General features: G+C 33.4%; 2 long non-coding RNA genes across 2 annotated transcripts; both read left to right on the top strand.

The window, feature by feature from the left end:
* The first annotated feature begins 4,939 nt into the window (after nucleotides 1-4,939).
* On the top strand, nucleotides 4,940-6,716 carry LOC108483760 (uncharacterized). Its single transcript, XR_001871140.2, has 3 exons — nucleotides 4,940-5,295; nucleotides 5,835-6,005; nucleotides 6,199-6,716. It is a non-coding gene; the product is annotated as an uncharacterized LOC108483760 (long non-coding RNA).
* Nucleotides 6,717-10,856: 4,140 nt separating this feature from the next.
* On the top strand, nucleotides 10,857-15,339 carry LOC128293246 (uncharacterized). Its single transcript, XR_008283396.1, has 2 exons — nucleotides 10,857-14,443; nucleotides 14,999-15,339. It is a non-coding gene; the product is annotated as an uncharacterized LOC128293246 (long non-coding RNA).
* The last annotated feature ends 261 nt before the right edge of the window (nucleotides 15,340-15,600 follow it).

Raw genomic sequence — 15,600 nt, 5'->3', positions numbered from 1 at the left:
GAGATCCAATCACACTATCAACAATTATTTTGGTACCAATGAATTCAACATTTTGAGTTATGGCATGTATAAGGGACTTGGTCATTTTGTTATGTGTTATAATTGATTTGGCCAAATGTGTTGGCTTATATTGGTTAATAATTCATTTTGTATAAGACCATTGGAAATGGGCTAATATTGGTTATAAGTATAATCATATAATGATGACTTTCATGAATGATGTGTTGATGTCTTAGTTGTGGATGTTTGGTTGTATGTATATGCTTGGATTGGTGCTATGTTATGTTGCGTAAGTGTGTGCATTAAAGGGTGGCAAAATGGCTTGGTAAATAGCCTGATTTTGGTCCACATAGGTAGACACACGGGCGTGTGTCTAGGCCGTGTGTAACATACAGCTTACCCCACGAGCATGTGTTTAGGCCGTGTGTCCCCTACACCCTAATTTTTGCAAAATAGAATGCCTAATATTGAGTACACGGACAGAGACACGGCCGTGTGTCTCAGCCGTGTAAGGGTCACGTCCTTGGACATGGGTGTGTGTCTCGAGCGTGTGAAATCTGCACTTATTTAATGAAATTTCATAAATTTTAAATCGACCACACGGCCTAGCACACATGCGTATGACTTGGCCATGTGTCTTCAATTTGTTCTTGAGTGACAAACATAGAGTTACACGGGTTCGAGACACGGGCGTGTGTGATCACATGGCTTGCCTACACAAGCGCGTACCATATCTACACGGGTGTGTGACCCCTGTTTAGTGAAAAATTTCCTAGGTTTTGTAAAATTTTTAAAAGTTCTCGGTTTAGTCCCGAACCACTTCCAAAGCATGTTTTGGGCATCATAGGCTCGTATTAGGGACTTTATGATTAAATGTAAAAAGTTTTAATTTGGATGCAAATGTATAACCCAAAATTGTATGTTTGTTCATGTGATAAGTCCTATAATGCCTCATATCCTATTGCAGCGTTGAATATGAGTAAGGGGTGTTATAATTAATGTTTCTTTTATTATTTTTTAAATTAATGTTGCTTGTACTGCAAACCATTGGTACAAATTGACTGTACCTTTATGTATGGTAAATATACACATCGGCTATTACTAGTTGTGGCACAGGATGACGATGGGAGAATCCTTTCAATTGCGTTTGCAATAACACTGGGGGAGTCAGGTGATGACTGAGATTTCTTTCTTTCTAGGTTAAGGAGGCATGTATGCCTTTAACCTAATATCTACGTTATATTGAATCGGAGTACTGGAATACTAGCCTCAATTGAGTGACACGAAAGCCTATGGGATCACACACACCATCGGTATTGTCTAAGGCACGTTACGTTCAGTTAACAATCAAGGCGCAGGCTATCTCTGTAACATACCTTTTGAACAATGGACACAAGTATACGACAGCGGCCTACGATATGGTCATATGACCACAAACCTGGCTGAATGCATAAATTCTGTTCTAAAAGGAACGAGTCATTTGTTGATAACTCGGTTGTGTGAGAGACATATTTTCGTTTGACGACACTATTTCCAAAGCGAGTAGCGAGTTATAAATGCCAAATGTAGAGAGGCCATGTATGGTTCCGGAAGGTATTGTAAGAAATTAACAAGGCGAATGCGCAAGCCAACACCATGCACACAGTGTGTCACGATTGCGACAACCTATGGTTTCGTATGACGGAGTTTGACAGACCGAGCCAATGTATTATCGACGGGCAATATCGTGTACACCTGATAAATAGGACTTGCGACTGTGGGATGTTTGACGCACTTCGTTATCAGAATCTCCGTTTAGATCCCATGAGATATGTCAATGAAGTGTACAAAATAGAATACATGTACAATATATGGAGACACGTATTCCCACTAGTTCTAGATGAACGTAAGTAGCCATTTGTATCACTTGCTCTGTTTAAGTTTTTATCGGATAGATAATTGCATCGCAAACCAAAAGCTTAACCTTGCTCGAGTAGAATACGTAATAATATGGATATTCGGGAAAGAACGAACCAACAGAATTTGTGTGGATGGTTTAGGAACTCAGGTCATACAATTCGATCATGTCCATACCAAAATAGTTGATAATTGCTGTAATGAAACCATGTTGCATTATTTCTATTATGCCTTATTCAAAAGAACTTCAATTTTATTAAAAATATAAAAATAATTTACTATTAAAATATTAAAAACAACTTTTATTTTTTAAATGAAACAATATAAAAATAGTTTTTACAAATATATTAAAAAAATCAATGTATGTGCTGGTCAGAATCAGTGCCATATGGGGGTGGTCGACGATTATGCGCTGAATTCCTTCTTGGTTCAGCTTCCAACGGGAGTTGTGGTTGCTCCAGCGGGTGTTGTGGTTGCTCTGATTGTGGGCGTTAGGAGGATGACCTATTTTGATAGAATAAAGAATGTGGAGTTGTTTGCATCACCCATGGCGGAGGTGTTTGAAATAAGGTGATGGGATTGGTAATGAGATAAGTTACCCGACGGTGCCTCCTGCAATCTTTCGGCGACGATGGCCTATATATCGTCTGTTGAGTTGGAGTCATCGAGAAAGGAGATGCACCGAGCCATGCATTCCAACCTGGCATAGGACTGGGAAAAAGAAACATATAAGAATTAGGATACATATAAGGGCTAGGATACGAACCTGGTATAATCTGAAGGGGTTGTGCTATGGGTGTCGTCGGTTGAGGCGTTGGGCTTGGTGATTATGTGGGTGCTGTCGATAGACCCGTATCGTCATCCCTTCTCCTTGGATTTAAAGGGCCCTGTCGTTCTCTTTTGACACGGATTTGCCAATGCTTCTACTCTTCCGACAGTAAATATGACTTGCCATGGATCTTAAACCATGGCTTGTAATCTGACGCGCACGCTAACTCTGGAATGATGATCGGTTCGCGAGCAGGTATATGATCATACCGATTTTTCCAAGTTTCAATATATTCCGAGAAGAATACCGACCAATTTGTATTTGTTTGCCATAAGTCAATTTTATGCTCTTTATCTAGAACCTCAAGTGCCTCAGGAATCGGTTGCTAGAATCTAAATTGCCGCAACACTCTATCTGTCTAGTGCATCCTGACAGTAGCATAGTTGACCAATGAGACCTTAACATGCCAAATGTTCGGGTTTTGAAAAAATTTATTCGGAATTATTGCCCTAAATGTCAGATCCTCGTATGGTGCCCATTGAAACTATATGAACGTAACAAAAATATTAATTATATACATAATACTAAATTATTAAATATGAAATGACTATTTTATGTATATATAATTTATTTAATACTTATTTGCGCTTCTGACCGTTAGTCTAATATAAGCCGTATATCATCAAGAGCGGTAGGTATTCCAACATAACTCGTCGGATGGTTCCACCTAATTAAATAAATTTTTAGCATACAATTTTATTTTAAATATATGTAATACTTGTAAAATCAAATAAAAATTTTACTTCGTTATGAGTAGGAATGTATATGGGTGGTTCACTCGAGGACGTAAAAATGGAAAGCGAAACCAAGCCTATGATTGTAGTAGTGATAGGCGACCTTCGATTTTGGCTTTATTTGGTGGCGTCGCCCCACACATCTCCCGGTACAATGTTGCCAACATGGTAGACCTCCAACTAAATTCATCAACTACTCTAAAATCAACGAGTTTCAGCAGCCACCTCAGATGTACGAGGGTTCGTGACAAGTCCGGCATCAAATAACCTCTAATCATCTCAAGGATGTATGCCCGAGCATATCCTATTCTTTCTACTTCAGTCGAATCATTCCCCGACTCCAGGAATGTGTCTCGTAACCAACCCATCTCGATCCGACCTCTGTAAATATTATCCAGAATCGCACCCAAAAGATCGTAGCATACGACTTCCCAATCAGCAGATTAAACGGATCTAGTGATTGCGGACCCATCCACCGGCAATCCCAATTGTAACTGCACGTCCTCCAAAGTGATGATATATTCTCCGCATGGAAGATGGAATGTGATCATATCGGGTCTCCACCTCTCTATTAATGCGCTAATGAGTTTCGAGTCCAACTTGCACCCCTGGCCTATAGTGGCCACATGCCAAAAACTCGCTTCCCTTAAGTAATTTTCTATCAAAATGATGGAGGACCAAACATATTACGAATATAACATTGTAACATCTGATCTACAGACTGCTATAGAAAATTATAAAATAAAAATTAATTAAAATTAAATAAATGAAAAAATATTAAATAATATTTAAAATTTAAAATTAACCCTTACCATTTTCATTTGTTCAACGAAGATATATTTACGATCGAGATGAATTAATTCCCCGGTCATTGCTAACACGATTAAATATTTTTGAAGTTATAAAAAAATAATACTAATTTAGAAAGAAAATTAAAGGAAATAATTAATTAAAGAGAGTTTGAGAAATTTAAGGAGAAATTTGAGAGCTTTGAGAAATATAGGGAGAAATTTGAGAGTTTTTTGCTAAAATTTAAAGAAATTTTGTGTGAAATAATAGGATGGAGGGTTTTATACTTTTTTTAACCGTTAGACCCCTTAACGATAAAAAAATTAGTTGTTGGGGATAAAAACACGAAGCAAAATGCGCCTCTAGGGGAGCTTTTTACCACGTCAGCAAAGCGCGTCCACGTCAGCGCGTTTTATGCTGACATGGCAAAAATGCTCTCCCAGGAGCGCGATTTGCTAGAAATTTCACCCTAAAACCCTCCTACGTGGACGCGTTTTATTAAAATTGACTCTTTCGGATAAATAATGCAGAAATTTTCTCATTTCTATAAATATACTTAAAAATGAGCCTTTATAAGTAAATTAGTCTATAATTTAATGTTTAATCTTATATATATATGTATATTTTTTCAAAATAATTTAAGTACATTTAGCGGGGTTTATATGTGAAACAACGCAATAGTTACATCTTTAGGTAATTTTTTTATCAAACGCCGCAGCTTAAATAGCGATTTAGCGGCGTTTTCTGTATAAATGCTGCAAATGTTTTATCTTTAACTGCGTTTGCTGATGGAAATGCCGCGATTTAATAACTTTTAACCTTTCCAACTTTTCACCAGGCTGTTTCCTTAACCCTTTCAACTTTTAGCAGAAATCCCTAACTCCCTTCTCCCAATCTGCCCTCTGCAACTTAGAGTTCCGTTAGTCAGCCTCTCCCTCCGTCGACCGCTCCCTCTGTCGACGTTTCCTTCCGTCGAACGCTCCCTCCATCGCTCACTCCATCGATTGGTGTGTTCAGTCGATTAATCAGTCGCTGTCATCTCCACTGGTAAGTGATGATCCTTTCAAACTCCTGATTTGAAGTCTGCATGTGTGCCTTTTCTCATAAAAGAATAAAAGAAACTTTCCAAGTGACTACTAGGATCAACTCAAAACAAAAGCCGTACTCCGTCCCAAGAAAGATCGGATAGGTTTTTTCTTGAACACCTCATATATTTCAAATTTTCAGGCCTATTTATACTCTTTCATGAGAAATAATTTTATAAAACCCCTATATATGCTTCACTCACATCCATGTCTTTGAATTTCTAGCTTTTCTTAACTAATCGCACTTCTTTATGAAATCTCTACATTTATTTTTGTGGGTAAAAGCATTGCATATATGGATATGTAGTTAAAAGAGCTTCATCTATTTTAACAAACAAGTAATTTTTGCTATTATGGTCCCAGCTGATGTGTTGTTGAAGGATTTGGGTTTTGTTTTATATGCCATTTTCCCTAAGGAGTTCAATTTGCCCACTTTGTCTTTCTCAAATTTTCTTATGGCAATTGCTTTTTTTTTTTTTTTGATGAACTCTGAATTTTTAGGGGAATTTCAAATTGGTGATGATATAAAACCATTGGATCCTCAAAGTGTAGTCAGTGTTGTTCGAGGCTAATAAGTTGCATTTTCGTCCTATTTTTCTTGGAAAAGAAGGTTTAATCCAGACTTCATCTCTTTCTCGCTGAGATATGCGTGGCCATCAACACACATGCAGAGTAAATATTTTCTGTTATGTTTTGAAGTCTTGGCATGTGAAAAATTGGTAAATATAATTGAGTTTATGGAGATTTGAGGAGAAATTGTCATTCATTTAGTTCCATTGAAGTGTCTTTATAAAATGGTTAATAGTTTTCGTATATTACTATGATTTGTGAAAGCTATTGGTGAGAGGGCTTTGTATAATTTCAGGAGGATTGACGTCATCCACGTTCTTCAGAGCATGTTTCTCATATTGAGAAGATCCAATCCAAGTCAAATAAGGTAAAACTCCACAACCCATTATAGTTTAGAAAGTCATGACCATGTTGAAGCGTTTTGAGTTCCTTAAATTTCAATGTCGTGCATTTTTGCATAGTAATGAAATACATGCCTTGGTAGTGATTGGGTCTTCTGCGTACCAAATAGTATATACTTGGCAGATAAAGCCATGTGTAAAGGTGACAAATCGGTTTTATCATTATATCTTAAAATTTTAGGGAAGAGTGAATGATTAATATTTGATTGATTGAAGAAGAAATTAACGTAAAAGTGGTTGAATGAAGTACTAAGTATGCTATTACCTTCAATTCCTTTCATGAAACTGTTGTTGGATGATGAAACTATGAGCAGCTAGATGTGACTGCTTTGCCTAGTTTTTGAAGTGAGCTGTAAGATTCTTATCCATCTAAGATTGTTTGAATAGAAAGTTTAACATTTGGGAGAACAAATATGTCTAATTTACTCTTTTGACTGTGGATGTTACCTTTACTTAACAAACCATTCCTTAACCGATTGAAAAAAAGCTAACAGCTTGTTTGGTTCACCTGAATAGGAATCCTATTCAGGCCTCATTCTATGCTTTGCAGTGAAACAAATGTTTGGTTGGAATGAATCTCATTCCAAGGAATGAGCTATTCCTCCCTTATTACATGCAAGGCTGTAATAGCTATTCTTTAATGGACCATAAGAATGGTTATTATGGGTGTCACCAAATAATAAAAGAAAAGTTATGCACAATTTTATCCCCACTTAAAAAAGTGAACAAACCCAACATAAAATCATGGAGGAAATTAGAAATAAAAGAAGGGGCAACCGGAAATAGTAATGCCAGAGCACAACTTATCGGGAAAAAAAAGAAACTTAATGAGCCATTTCGAGTCCTTAAAAGTGCCCAACTGCAGAATCCATATTTATGTTGTCGATGTTTTGACTTCTTTCCAAGCCGAGTCAATAGTCCTAAACACTTTCTTTCCTAAATAATCTACTTGATATATTTCAGTATTTTATTAATAAAGGATCAAATAGTCCTATTATGAATAAAATATATAGGCTATGTTTATATAATAAAGCTAGAAAAAATTTACCAATGGAAATTTTTACAAAATAAATGGAGCTATTTGCAAATAAAAGCTCAATTTCAAAAGCTTTTCAAAGTATTTTACGTAAGCTTATGTTTTTATTAAAGATTTAGATAAAAAAATTCCTACTATAATATTGAGATTTGATCATGAAGCATTTGATATAAGTAGTATTGAATGAGGTTTTGTTAAAGAAATAATAGTTCAAAATTTCTCTTTTCATTTATTAAAGATTTTCTTACATTAATTGAATCTATATTATTACGCATGATATATGAAGATTTTTACTATTATTTTTATCTTGAAATCAATAGTCTTATTGGTATAGCTGAAAAAGAAAAATTTTATCAGCCATATTAAATTTGGACCATTCAAAAAATATTTGGAAGTCCTTAACTTTCAACAGTCAAAGAAGACAAAGGAGACTTGACAAAAAATATTGAGAAGTGTTATAATAATCCCAGTTTTTATCAAACTAAAGTAGGGATAGATCTAATGACCAAAGTCCAATATTTACTTCAACAAAAAACTTATAAATTCTGGACTAATAGAAGAAGAATATTGACTTATGATACTGAAATTGGAAACATCCAGGAAGAAAGAGACAAAGAATCCGTGCAACTATTAAAAATGATATTTGACATAGAGAGTGATGATTTTCCACCATATGTAATACAATAAATCAAGAACAAGTTGGAAACTTGGAACTCACCAAGACTGTCAATAGGTTCATTACATCTAGATGAAATAGAGTTAGTGAATCTAGATAATATTCAAGAATGATAAAGCCAAACAAGGAAGCCACGTGGAATAATGACAGTCAAGAAAGGAAATTGAAGTACCAGATATTAAAGTTTGGAGACAACCTAAAGAAAAAGGCATCCAGATACAAACAAAAAAGATTGAAACATGGAAGCAATCATCAATGATGTGACAAGACAAAAGGAAAGCTACGTGGAAGCAATTATCAATTTATCATTAATGAGACATCATCCTTATTAGAAACACTGTGCGGGATTCAAAAAAAATAAAATAGAATTTAAGAATTCTCTTATAAATAGAGATAGAGGAAGCCTAAAGAAGGCATCCAAAAATAGTTTGGAAATCTTTCGTTTTACTTTTAATTCACCATCCTCTCTTTGTAAAAACTTTTTCCTTTACTAAATATTATCTACTGTTTTTCGCATTCTCTTTTGTTGTAATTTCATTGTAAGTTCTTATCTTTTATTTACAATTCCAACAAAGGAGGGGATGCGGAAGACACTAGATAATATTTAGTAAAGAAAAAATTTTTACAATGAGAGAATGGTGAATAAAAAGTAAAAAGAAAGATTTCTGAACTATTTTTCGATGCCTTCTTTAGGCTTCTTCTATCTCTATTTATAAGAGAATTCTTAAACTCTATTTTATTTTTCTTTGAATATCGCACTGTGTTTCTGATAAGGATAATGTCTCATTAATGATGAATTGATGGTTGCTTCTACGTTTCAATCTTTTTTGTTTTTATCTGGATGCCTTTTTCTTTAGGTTGTCTCCAAACTTTAATATCTAGTACTTCAAATTCCTTTCTTGGCTGTCATTATTCCACGTGGCTTTCTTGTTTGGTTTTATCCTTGAATATTATCTAGATTCATTAACTATATTTCATTTAGATGTAATGAATCTATTGACAGTCTTGGTGAGTTCCAAGTTTCCCCCTTATTCTTGATTTCTTGTATTACATGTAACGAAAAATCATCAATCTTCATGTCAGATATCATTTTTAATAGTAGCAAAGATTCTCTCTTTCTTCCTGAATGTTTCCAGTTCCAATATCATAAGCCAATATTCTTCTTCCATCAGCCCAGAACTTATAAGTTTATTGTTGAAGTAAATATTGGACTTTGGTCATTAGATCTATCCCTACTTGGGTTTAATAATAACTGGGATTATTATAACACTTGTCAATATTTTTTGTCAAGTGTCCTTTGTCTTCTTTGACTACTGAAAGTTTAGGACTTCCAAATATTTTTTGAATGGTCCAAATTTGATATGGCTGATAAAATTTTTCTTTTTCAGCTATACTAATAAGACTACCGATTTCAAGATAAAAATAATAGTAAAAATCATCTTCATATTTCATGCATAATAATATAGATTTAATTAATGCAGAAAATTTTTAATAAATGAAAAGAGAAATTTTGAACTGTTATTTCTTTAACAAAATCCTATTCAATACCGCTTATATCAAATGGTTCATGATCAAGTCTAAATTTTATAGTAGGAAATTTTTCATCTAAATCTTTAGTAAAAACATAAGCTTATAGAAAATACCTTCTAAAAAGCTTTTTGAAATTAAGCTTGCTATTTGCAAATAGCTCCATTTATTTTTGTAAAAATTTTCACTAGTAAAATTTTTCTAGCTTTATTATATAAACATAGCCTATATATTTTATTCATAATAGGACTATTTAATCCTTTATTAATAAAATATCGAATATATCAAGAAGATTATTTATCTCCTTAATATCTAAATAATCTATTTCTAATTCTTCCCAATCTCTTTATAACATAGATTTTAGTAATAAATCATGAGCTTCATGCTCTTTTGTTGTTTTTCAACTAAAAATTGTGAAAGTTTGGTAAGAGCTCTTTTAAAATTAGCTCTTTGTTCAGAAATACGTATTTTCCATATTTCATTAATAAAATTATATAATTCTAGTGGTAAACTTGAATTATAAAAATCTTTTATTTCCTAAATAACAACAACAAATTTTTTGCTGCTTTTATTATTTCAGCATAACTAGCTTCGTATGTTGTGTTTGGATATTGGGACCAAGAGAATTGACTCACTGTTTTTGGTGTAAGTGATAAATGAGTTCCAACTGGTTGTCTTACCATTGGATATGGAATATAATTATCCTTGATTAGGGATAAAAAGTGTGTTTGTACAGGTATCGTCACAATTCCTTGATTAGGGATAAAAAGGGTGCTTGTAAATAAATATTTATGTTTTTCATAAAGTTTAAATAAAGTAAATAAATATTTATGTTTTTCATAAAGTTGTTCTATTAATTTCAAATATTCAACTCTTTCATTTTTATCGAACTCTTAGTGAATTTATGTTTTAATGTTCGTAAGTTATTTATAGGATTGAAAATCATATTCTTGTTGATGAGTATATTTTCTTTTTTATGTTTTTGTTTGTAGAAGATGATTCTTCCGAAGAAGCATATTCTTCCTCGATAAACTTAATATTATATTATTATTTCTATAATATAAATGTCCTAAATCTATTTCTTATTTTATATTTTTATTAATAAGAACTTGTTCTAATTTATTATTAACATCAAATAAGATTTCTTTAAATTCGTTATTCAAATCTAATTACATTACCTCTCCTAGATTATTTACTTCTTGTTCTATTTCACTTACTTTATTATATAATTTATAAAAATATATAGAAGTAATATCCATTAAACTATTAAAACATTTACTTAGAGTTGAAATGTTATTTTCATTTTTAGAGTCAATATCATGATTGGAAGTTTTATCTTTATATAGACAATTAGTTTCTTCCATGAAATTTATCTTTAGTACCTAAAACCTTCTGTTATCTTTTTATGTCTTTACTCTTAAAGGCCTAAAGTCTCACACAGACATAAACAGGTAATAGTAAGACATAATAACAAATATATGGCTTTTAAGATAAATAAACGGAATTGTAAGTAAAAGATAAGAACTTATAATGAATACTACGATATTATTTCTCCAAGTATCGTAGTATTCATTGTAAACTTACTTTATGGCGTTAACTATTCTTATTGAAAGATAAGGATGATGTTGTTCATCCAAGTAAATGATCTTGTTGAAAGATAACACCAAGGATGGTGTTAACTATTCTTATTGAAAGATAAGGATGAGCCATCATCATGGATGGTCCTTTCATATCACTCAAACAAGAAGAGCTTTTAGTTCCAAAAAGCAAGAAGGAATGGAATAAAAAAGAAAGGATAAGCATTCAACTTAATATTATTGCACACTTTATTTTGTACACTTGGTCTGGACGAATACAGTAGAGAGTCGTCATGCTCAAATGCCAAGGAAATTTGAGACAAGTTAGAGGTCACTCATGAAGGAACAAGTAAAGAAATCTAAAATCAGAATTATCACTCTCAATTATGAAACATTCAAGATGAATTCAAAAGAGAATATCAAGATGATGTTCGATCATTTCACCATCATCATTAATGATTTAAAGTTTTATGGAAAAGTTTATCCAAATGAAAAGGTGGTAAAGAAGATGCTTCGGGGCTTACCTAAATCTTGGAAAGCCAAAATGACTACAAATAAAGAGACGAGATTTAGAAACATCAAATTTAGATGAGCTCATTAATTTTTTGCTTACACATTAGATGAGACTCAACGAAGGGGCTGAAGAAAAAGAAAAGTTGGTGTTGCTCATAAATCCACCATAAATGACGATAGTGAATCAAGTGAAGAGGTGGATGAAGATAAAGAGATGACCATTTTTGTTAGGTGTAACACCCAAACCCGGCCCAAACGTTATGGCCGAATCTGGCAATGTCACATGATAGCGTTCGAAACTAGGTTGTTACGACAAAATAATTTTCCATTTGTTTACACTAGTTAAACCCAAAAATCGTTACTTATCTAGCCGTACGTTTTAACACATTTCACTGCGAAAGCTTTTAAAAGTCGTTTTGAGTAAATCGCGTGTTTACAGGAAATTTTACCTTTTTGAAAATAGAGTTTTTAAATGTTTTAGCCGTTATAAACCATAAACATAAATAATAGCCCAAATTAAGTGCAAGTCTCAGAAAGTCCGCAATTTACATCAAAGATTACCTCAGAATATAATTAAAAATTAAATACCCCAAAGTTGAGGAAAAAGTTTAGATTCGTGTGGCCACCGCCAAGTCCTCTGCTACCTCGATTCGTCAAGACTGAAGATTACCTGCACAGACTAAAAAAAATGGGGTGAGTTTACATAAACTCAGTATGTAGTTCCTTGTGCAAACAAACAGACAATATACAAAATAAACTCAGTCTGGGCCTAAGCCTTTTTTAAAATCAATGACAGTATTAGTTAGGGCTTTAGCTCGTCTCAGAATAAAAGCAGTCTTGTATTTGGGCCTTGGCTCGTTATAGCATCATTAATCGGTACAGTAACAGATTTATGTAGCAAACAAGTCCTACCCAGCCAGCCTTTACACACCATTTTCGTCCAACCCTACACTCCATGTGGGGATATAATCAACCCACCCATCTCTACACTCCACAATAGTACCGAAAGCGGCATTAGACTGTAATTTGCAGTTGGACTGCCAATATATTAGGCTTAAAGTCTTTCAGTACACTTCTTCCACATATATCATCTCATCCCCATGCAATGCAACATACAGTCATGGTATGCTATCACATAGTGTCATGCATATAATCAGTACAGTATTCTAATCATGCTCATTAAACAGTCATATCATTCAGTCAATTAGGGATCAAAGCATTGCTTACTGACACAGTAGGTTCACAGTCGACTTGGGCAACTCGTGCAGCCTTAGCAAACAAATCAGTAAGTTGGGCTCACATGCCCATGTGATCTGCTTGTATGAGCCTACACATTCGTGTAACCTACACGGCCCAAATTGGCCTTGGCCGTGTAGATCACACGGCCTGACCTAGAATCTCACATGCCCGTATGGTGCACCCATGTGGGCCCACTCTCCCGCGTGGCCTACACTACCCAAATTGGTCGAGCTCGTGTGTCATACACGGCCCATCTAATCATCACATGATCGTGTCATATGCGCATGGCCTGGCTCATTGACTACACGTCCGTGTTTTGTCACACGGCCTACTACACGGACGACCACACGCTCGTGTGGTGTAGACAGAATACTTTTTTAGCTTTTCGTCGATTCCTCTTTTTGGTGTTTCGGGTACACACCTGGTATCGTTTTATTACGAAAGCACTCCTAAGCACTCCAGAACCTATAATTGAACAATAGGTACCTATTTAATTACTTAACAGTTGAATAATTATCGAATCCGAAACTGAAACTTAGGTATTGAACGATTCGATCTTACCCACAATACCTCGAAAATTTGACTACGACTCCATAAAAGATTAGTCCCTTATTCCAAAATTTGTTGCTGCGCGCAGAATGAATATAACCCTAGATTAGTGCTTTAGAAAACGCAACTTACAGATGTAAGCCAAAATTCCACTTACCAGTGTGGCATAGGTAAAAGACAGAGAGGGAAAGGGGCAGATACGATTTCAATATTAAGGAAAGTAGAATCAGAAGAGAAGATGTGCAAAATTCGGCAGTCAAGGGGGAAAAAAAATTCGGCAGAAGAGGGAAAATAAAGATAGAACGTCATAAATTGAAAAAAAAACTTGATATTTTGGGAAATAAAAATTGAACCCGATTTTGATAACTCCCCTACCCAACTTTCCTTAATTATCTCCATCAACCTCTTCACTAAATCCACCACTCAGAATCTCATTCTACTCAAACTCTTACACGGCCCATCAGCAAAATAAATCCCTTGCTTGCGCAGGGATTCGAACTTCAGACCACCAATAGCTTTTACACTTTACTTAGCCATCAGACCAGCAACCCATTTTGATGTAAACTTAATAACATTCAAATTTAAGCCTACTAAACAAAAGAAAGGCTTATTTTAAATAAAAATAAAAATTTTTCCAAACTAAGGCTTGAACTTGGGACCTCTTATACACACCCAGAACACTTAACCACTGAACTAGATACACAGTTGTCACAATATACAAAAATAAATATGGGATTTTTGGGGCGTTACACTAGGGGAGTCAAGATGTTCATGAAGTCCAACAAAAGACGACATTAAAAGGAAGGATTGAAGTTAAAATCCACCAACTAGAAAGATCCCATTATTTGTTATGAATGCAAAAATTTAAGACATATTAAGCTTGATTGTCTTTAATGGAAGAAGAAGGGATCAAGCAAATAAAAGCTTAAGTCCAATATGCCTACTTGGAGTGATGAGAATTCTTCGATTAAGAAGATAAAGAAGTAGTCAATCTTTGCGTTATGGTCATTGATAACTCTAAGGTAACTTTTAACTTGTCTAGTTCAATTTCTTATTCATTTGATGAGTTGGAATTGGAATTTAAAGTTATGATTTCAAAACATAAGAAATATATTTCAAAATGGAAAAATGAAAATGATTTGCTTTCCAAATTCAATCATGAACTTGAAGAGAAAGTAAACAAAATACAATAAATTATTAATGATTTTGAGAAGAAGAATTTAGTCGTGTATAATTTACTCCTAAAAGTTCATGAAGATAATGAAAAATAGCTTGAGTTGCTTAAGTGTGAAAAAACTCATTCTAATAAAGTTTTTTGAACAAGATTTGAAAAAGAGAAAATTTCAAACATAATTTTATTAAAAATAGCTTTAATTATTATAAACATAAAGGTCCTTTTAAAACTTATAATGGAAAACTAGTTAGAAGTATATGGGTCTCTAAAGGACTCATTATTACTACATATAAGGATATCCTTTCTAAATGGATACATAAACGGACTAAAATATTGAAAACTAATGCTTATGGACCCAAAAAATTTTGGATACCAAAAATAAAAATTAATTATATTTTTGTAGGAAAAGGAGCATTGTTTTAAAGTGGACAAATCAAATAAAAACTTATGATACCTTGATAGTGGATGCTCAAGGTACATGATTGTTGACAAACAATTTTATCGAATTAAAGTCAAGAAGTGGAGAAGTTACATTTGGTGTCAACTCCAAAGGACTTATGGTACGTTTGGTTCACTGTAATAAAATAGGGTTGTAATTGAATAGAGCTGTAATCAATAATTCAACTGTTTGGTTAAATGGAATGGAATAGAGCTGTAATAGAATTCTTGTGTTTGGTTGAATGGAATGATGTTGTAATAGCATAAGAAAAAAAGGCTAAAATGACCAAAGTACCCTTAACAGAATTTTTGTTGGTAGATTATTATTATTATTAAATTTTAATAAGATTATTGTTAAATATATTTTAATAAAAATAAAATAAATAATTTAATCATATTTTAACATAATTATTATTAAATACAATTTAATAAAATAATATATATTTTAATAACATTATTAATATAATTATTAATAATATTTAATAATAAATTTAATATAAAATTATTATTAAGAACATTTCAATGCCTAATATATTTGCTTTAATCTAGCCTTTCACTGTTGTCTTA

This window comes from Gossypium arboreum, chromosome 1, assembly GCF_025698485.1.
Source record: "Gossypium arboreum isolate Shixiya-1 chromosome 1, ASM2569848v2, whole genome shotgun sequence".
NCBI lineage: Eukaryota > Viridiplantae > Streptophyta > Magnoliopsida > Malvales > Malvaceae > Gossypium > Gossypium arboreum.
This window is presented reverse-complemented; position numbering and strand designations above follow the sequence as displayed.